Raw genomic sequence first — 5,714 nt, forward strand, 5'->3', positions numbered from 1 at the left:
AATAAAGAAGAGCCGTTTGTGTCGAGTTAAAAGGTCTGAAGCATGACTGCCACTGTACTAAACAATCATTTACTGTAAGAAAATCAGAAAACTGATTATAAACAATACGCTCAAATAATTTCACGACAATTGAAAGTGCTGAAAGAGATCGGTATTGATGAGGGTCGTAAATATCATCTCCTTTGTGAACTAGGGTAACCTTAGCCAATTACTTCCAGCAGCAGTCCTCAAACTTCATTGGAAAATAAAAGCAAGCGGTTTAGCACGGACATTAGCACCAGATTTTAAGAACCAGTCATGAATCCCATCCATACCCAGATTTCCCAGTTCTGGGTCATTCCATGTCAGACTAACACACCTTTTGACCTTAGGTCTTCAGCTTTTTATAACAATTGCTGTGATTGTAGACACCAATGAAAGGCAAATACATGCCACCTTTCCATGTGGTCAGGGCAGATGTCCAAAAATGGACAGTTTTAACTTAAAAATTTGCCTTTTTAGTAAAAATGAAAAATAACTTTCAAAGTTTTCATCGAATATTTACAAATTTGGTATTAAATAATTGGAAATACATGCTCTTTTCACTGATAGTGTGAAAAGTTGGTTTTATGAATCAAGGGTCATGATGACCTTTGACACATACCTGTGATCTTTGACCCATCTTTTAAAAAAGTATCATTAACTTTTTTCTTCAAGTAAAATGTTTTTGAAAGTTTGGTTCCTTCTCTAGTTGTATCCACTTAAATCTTTCTGGGCACTTTAAAACAAAAAAGTTATGGCCATTTTTCTATAGTTATGTAAATCAACAAAGTATGAATTTTGTATAAGTCCCAACCGTAGAAGTTCTGCCAAACCAATTTATGCTCCTAAAATGAAATAACTGAAGTTATAAGTAACAGCAGATGGTCTGTTCTTACAAAACCACTTTAAACTACACAATGTCGCAATCAAAATCTCTTTTTTACTTTTATTCCTTTTACTAAATTTCTTTGATGATTCTCACACACTTAGTGCTAATTTCTGATGAAATTCACTGGAACGTGTGATCGCAGAAATGGATGTGGCCTTGACAGTCACTGCTGATTAGAATCTGTTCTCCTGGAATTCTTCACACTGTTCCACTTCGGTTGTGTCCACGTAATTGAAATGTATTCCTGAAATATTGACCTTTGCCCACACATAGAGCTTATGTGCATTTAAGATTTGATCTTTGTAGGGCCTCTGTAGACTGGCTTTTGAAGCCAAGCGCTTTACAGTTCCACCCAATCCATCACAAGGTCCTTTGCCATGAGACGTGGCAAAGCACTCAGCATCAGATGAAAATCATTTGATGCAGAGGATCTCTCAGAGAAGTAGTACACTTTGTGGACTGGTGCTTTCATTGTGTCTTCAAGGTAATTATGCAGCCTTCACTGGAAACAGTAGACTGTGTTGGTATCATGAGTGAAGTGATTTGAAATTATAACAAAGTTGAAATGGGAAAGCTGGCTGTCTCTTATGTACAATGTAGATTACAAATGGATGGAGTGTTGCTTGTTCATTTGTCCAGTGAAAGCCCTGTGATGAATCTTGAACAAATGATGCATAATTTTCTGGAAAATCGCTGAGAACAATAATCTCACTACGTTGCAACTCTGACTTCAGATGACCTAGGAATTTTTCCTGCTGATCCGCTATGAACTCATGTCACTTCAACCGAAACAGCTTCTCTAAAAACCCATCACAGAATTCATGAACTCCAGCCGTCATGGTTTCCAATGTTGACCTGTCTGTTGATATCCACTGCTTGTAGCATATTTCATCAATAGACTCATTTTTTGTTTCTTCAATGATATGCTGCTTCAGGTCATCAACCTGAGGACATGAGGCAGTCTCCTAGGAAGCAGTCTGTAGAGCCAGGATTACAAGTAATTTCAGCGAGTAGGTTTTTGTAGGATATTCGAAAGTGGGAGATAACTATCAAGCAGGAACATTCATGGTGACAAACTTGACAGCTCCAGCCATGTGTTGACTCTTTGGATAAGTACACCGGAGTCCTGTTTCAATAGAACTAGGCCTAATTGGCTCTCTTTTGCCAGGAAGATGAACACGATTCTATTCCACATGAAATCATTACAACATTATTTTGCGAATACTCTCCAGCTTTTCGGTACGAGTGTGAGAATCTGAAATTTCTCGCTGTCGGTAGCTGTAGCAAATCTTATTTCAACTGTTCCAACATTTCCTCTGAGGCTGTCGGCTGTGGTACCTGTTCTATACCAAGCTCTGACTGCAGATGGCTTCCAATGGCTTTCAGCCTGCTCTGTTGGTACTTCTTCTGCCCAAGTTTTTTGCGTGTGATTGGAGTTACACCAGTGGTCTCAAGAGCTTGATTTGTGATGGATAGGCTTGACTAGTTGATGGTTCATCAATAGCTGATGGATCAGAACTTGAAGATGTTTGAGGTTCAGAAGCGGCTTGTGGTACGGGCAAGCTTAGCACTGACAAACGACAATTGCGACAGAGCATCTTTGCTGATATAAGACCAAGAGGTTGATATGTTTGGGACTGCTTCAATTGCTCTTAACTCTTTGGAATGTACTTTGCCCGCATGTACTTGGAGGGGATCACAACACCTCCGCTGATTAGCAGAATAAAACTTTGCAAGTCGTTGGTAATGTAAATTGCAGATGCTGCTTAATGTTTCAAAACCTGATCTGAGACGTAAACACAGTAATTCATCATCACTTGGGTTGTAATGTTCGGTTTCATCAGAACACACCTCATTGAGGTATTTTCCAACTGACCACTGGACCATTGTTTTATCCTACAGTACCATACGTCCAAACAAAGGATAAATCTTGGATATCCACCAAAAATCCTCTAGTTGCCCACCTGAAATCCACAAGAGTTTACTGCTTTACTCATGAAGGTTTCTGCACAACACCAAATCCTTTCACACTGCTCAATATGTCACTTAGAAAGACTCACACTGTTGACTTACTGTATTCCAACGTGATTGTGCAATGTTCAAGGACAAGTAGTTTGGTAAGTAGTTTGGCGCTTTATAATACTTTGTCCAGTCAACACAAAGAAACAATTCCTCACTGAGTTCCCAAAATATTAGCCTCAGTTTGTTCCTAATACAGGCTCCCCGAATGAAATGAAGCCTTGTGTGAGATTGCTCTTTATCAAACCTCTAGCAGCTTCATTGGTTTCATTTCAAGGTACAGAATGGTACAAACTCTTCTGTTTGGGCTACATACAAAATTTACATTTTCTAAGCTGACAGGCTACAGAAAAATGGCCATAACTTTTTTGTTTTAAAGTGCCCAGAAATATTTAAGTGGATACAACTAGAGAAGGAACCAAACTTTCAAAAACATTTTGTTAAAAAAAAAAATTAATGGCACTTTTTTTAAAAGATGGGTCAAAGGTCACAGGTATGTGTCAAAGGTCATCATGACCCTTGATTCATAAAACCAAATTTTCACATTATCAGTGAAAAGAGCATGTATTTCCGATTATTTTGATACCAACCTGGTAAATATTCGATGAAAATTTTGAAAGTTAAGTTTCATTTTTACTAAAAAGGCAGATTTTTAAGTTAAAACTGTCCATTTTTTGGACATCTGCCCTGACCACATGGAAGGGTGGATTCCTCTAAAAATTGGCATGTATTTATTTTTCATTGGTGTCTACAATCACAGCAATTGTTATAAAAATCTGAAGACCTAAGGTCAAAAGGTGTGTTGGTCTGACATGAAATGACCCAGAACTGGGAAATCTGGGTATAGATTCATGGCCGGTTCTTAAAATCTGGTGCTGATGTCCTTGCTAAACCGCTTGCTTTTATTTTCCAATGAAGTTCGAGGACCGCAGCTGGCCACAAGGTGTGTTGGTCTGACATGGAATGACCCAGAAGGTAATTTACGGAGGAGCTCTAATACTTCACCAGGAGTAACTGGGTACAATTTCAAATTTGGTTCATTGATCAAATTGTTATCATTCCAAACCAAGTCAGTTTCGGGCATGGCATCAAACTGATTATCATGATTTGACCCACACTGCCAAAGTGTTTATTATTTGCAACATCACAATTGATCATCTCTGATATGCCCAAAGTTACAAACTTTTTTTACTCGGAATCAGATTTTTAAGGGTGGTCCAAATTTCTTTGGTATATCCTTTATTATCAAAGAAATTTTATTGCTATGTTGTCGTTTCAGTTTCACACCCAGATTATTCAGTTTATTTCGAAGAACCTTTGCCGTCCCAGTTAACTAGTAATAATGTTTGTAATTCTTGTGTCTATGGATCCTCCGCTCGACAAGCAATGCTACTTGGGGTTCTGTTTATATTACATAGAAGATAAGTGAAGTGTTCCATGAAGCTCATCATTTCTAACAATATTGGCAAGATGTTTGGCTCTCATAGATTTACGTTCAAGATCTAAGTATTCATCATTGATCCATTCAGCATTTATAGTACAGACTCTCAGACTTCTGACTGGGCTATAAATATCACAAACACTCATTAGCAACGTCCTTAAAAATGTTCCATGCTGTAGTGGGATTAGAGGAAAATCCCAGCCTGTCCCATGGTTGATGTTTAGGATAATAGTTAAAGGAATCATCATTAAAATGTCGGAATGAACGAGCCCGAATATATTTATGACCTCTGGGGATTTTAACAGATTTTCTGACAGTAAAAAAGGGTACTGATAAATAAAGTTGGCTCACTGACTGCCACATATTTCATCGACAGTTGAACAACAAAAACCGAAAACTGGACTCAGTTAAAATTTAAATGAAAAAAATGGCAACTTTTGATGCATCTTTAGACTATGATGTCATTGTTCTCATGAAATTGGAAACAGGCATTGGCATTTACGACATCTGAAAAAAAAAGATCTTTAAATAAAATGAAACGAGAGGATGGTCCGAGGATATCTATCAACATGAACTTGCAGGAGGCATATGGTTGGAGATTACTTGATAGCGTTAGAACTACTATTTATAGAATGTTTTGGCGACATGATCAGTGATGTTGCCTTTTCAACAACTATGTCACACATGAGGGAAACGTAAGAGAACAATGGGGTTATTTTGACACGGGATCCTTAGCGAGTTTTGTTCCACATAATGAACGCCAGTCAGCCTTTACACCAACCTTTTGAAAACGTTGCCCACGTCCAAATCTAGCTGAAAGGTAAATTGCATGAAAGGGACCCAACGACCCGTCCCTTCAAACGTGCTTGGAATTGACAGTAGCACGTACGATAATCAACTGCACGAGTAAAATGTGGTGGAAGCCTGCCGTGGAGGACTTGTTCGTTTTGACAACGTTTCGATGGCGGGAGAGATAAACGAGCCTCGAAAAAAAAAAACTTTGAATTTCTAATAAACTTACGAATGGATGCATCTGTTCTGTGCTGCATAATGCACACTCGTACCCGTCACATGGGCTCTTGGTCAATGCAACGCAGGGTAAAATTTACTGTATGCAAATTTGAGAACAAGAGAAGTATAATTTATGTGCGCCAAAAGCTTCCTTCTGAGCATTGTAGCTGCCCAATGGCAACCATATTGCTTCAACGGGACAAGGTACTAAATTTGCATATTAATGCTGAAAAGTTCCCATAAAATTTAATTGCCGCGCACAGTGCGGCTATAGGACAGCAAGATACATATACGGGTTGGTTGTTTGCTGAGCGATAGCACAAAATGCGTTTT

This window comes from Acanthaster planci, linkage group LG18 (genome assembly GCF_054643075.1).
Source record: "Acanthaster planci isolate LZ-2023a linkage group LG18, COTS_SCS, whole genome shotgun sequence".
Taxonomy (NCBI): Eukaryota; Metazoa; Echinodermata; class Asteroidea; order Valvatida; family Acanthasteridae; genus Acanthaster; species Acanthaster planci.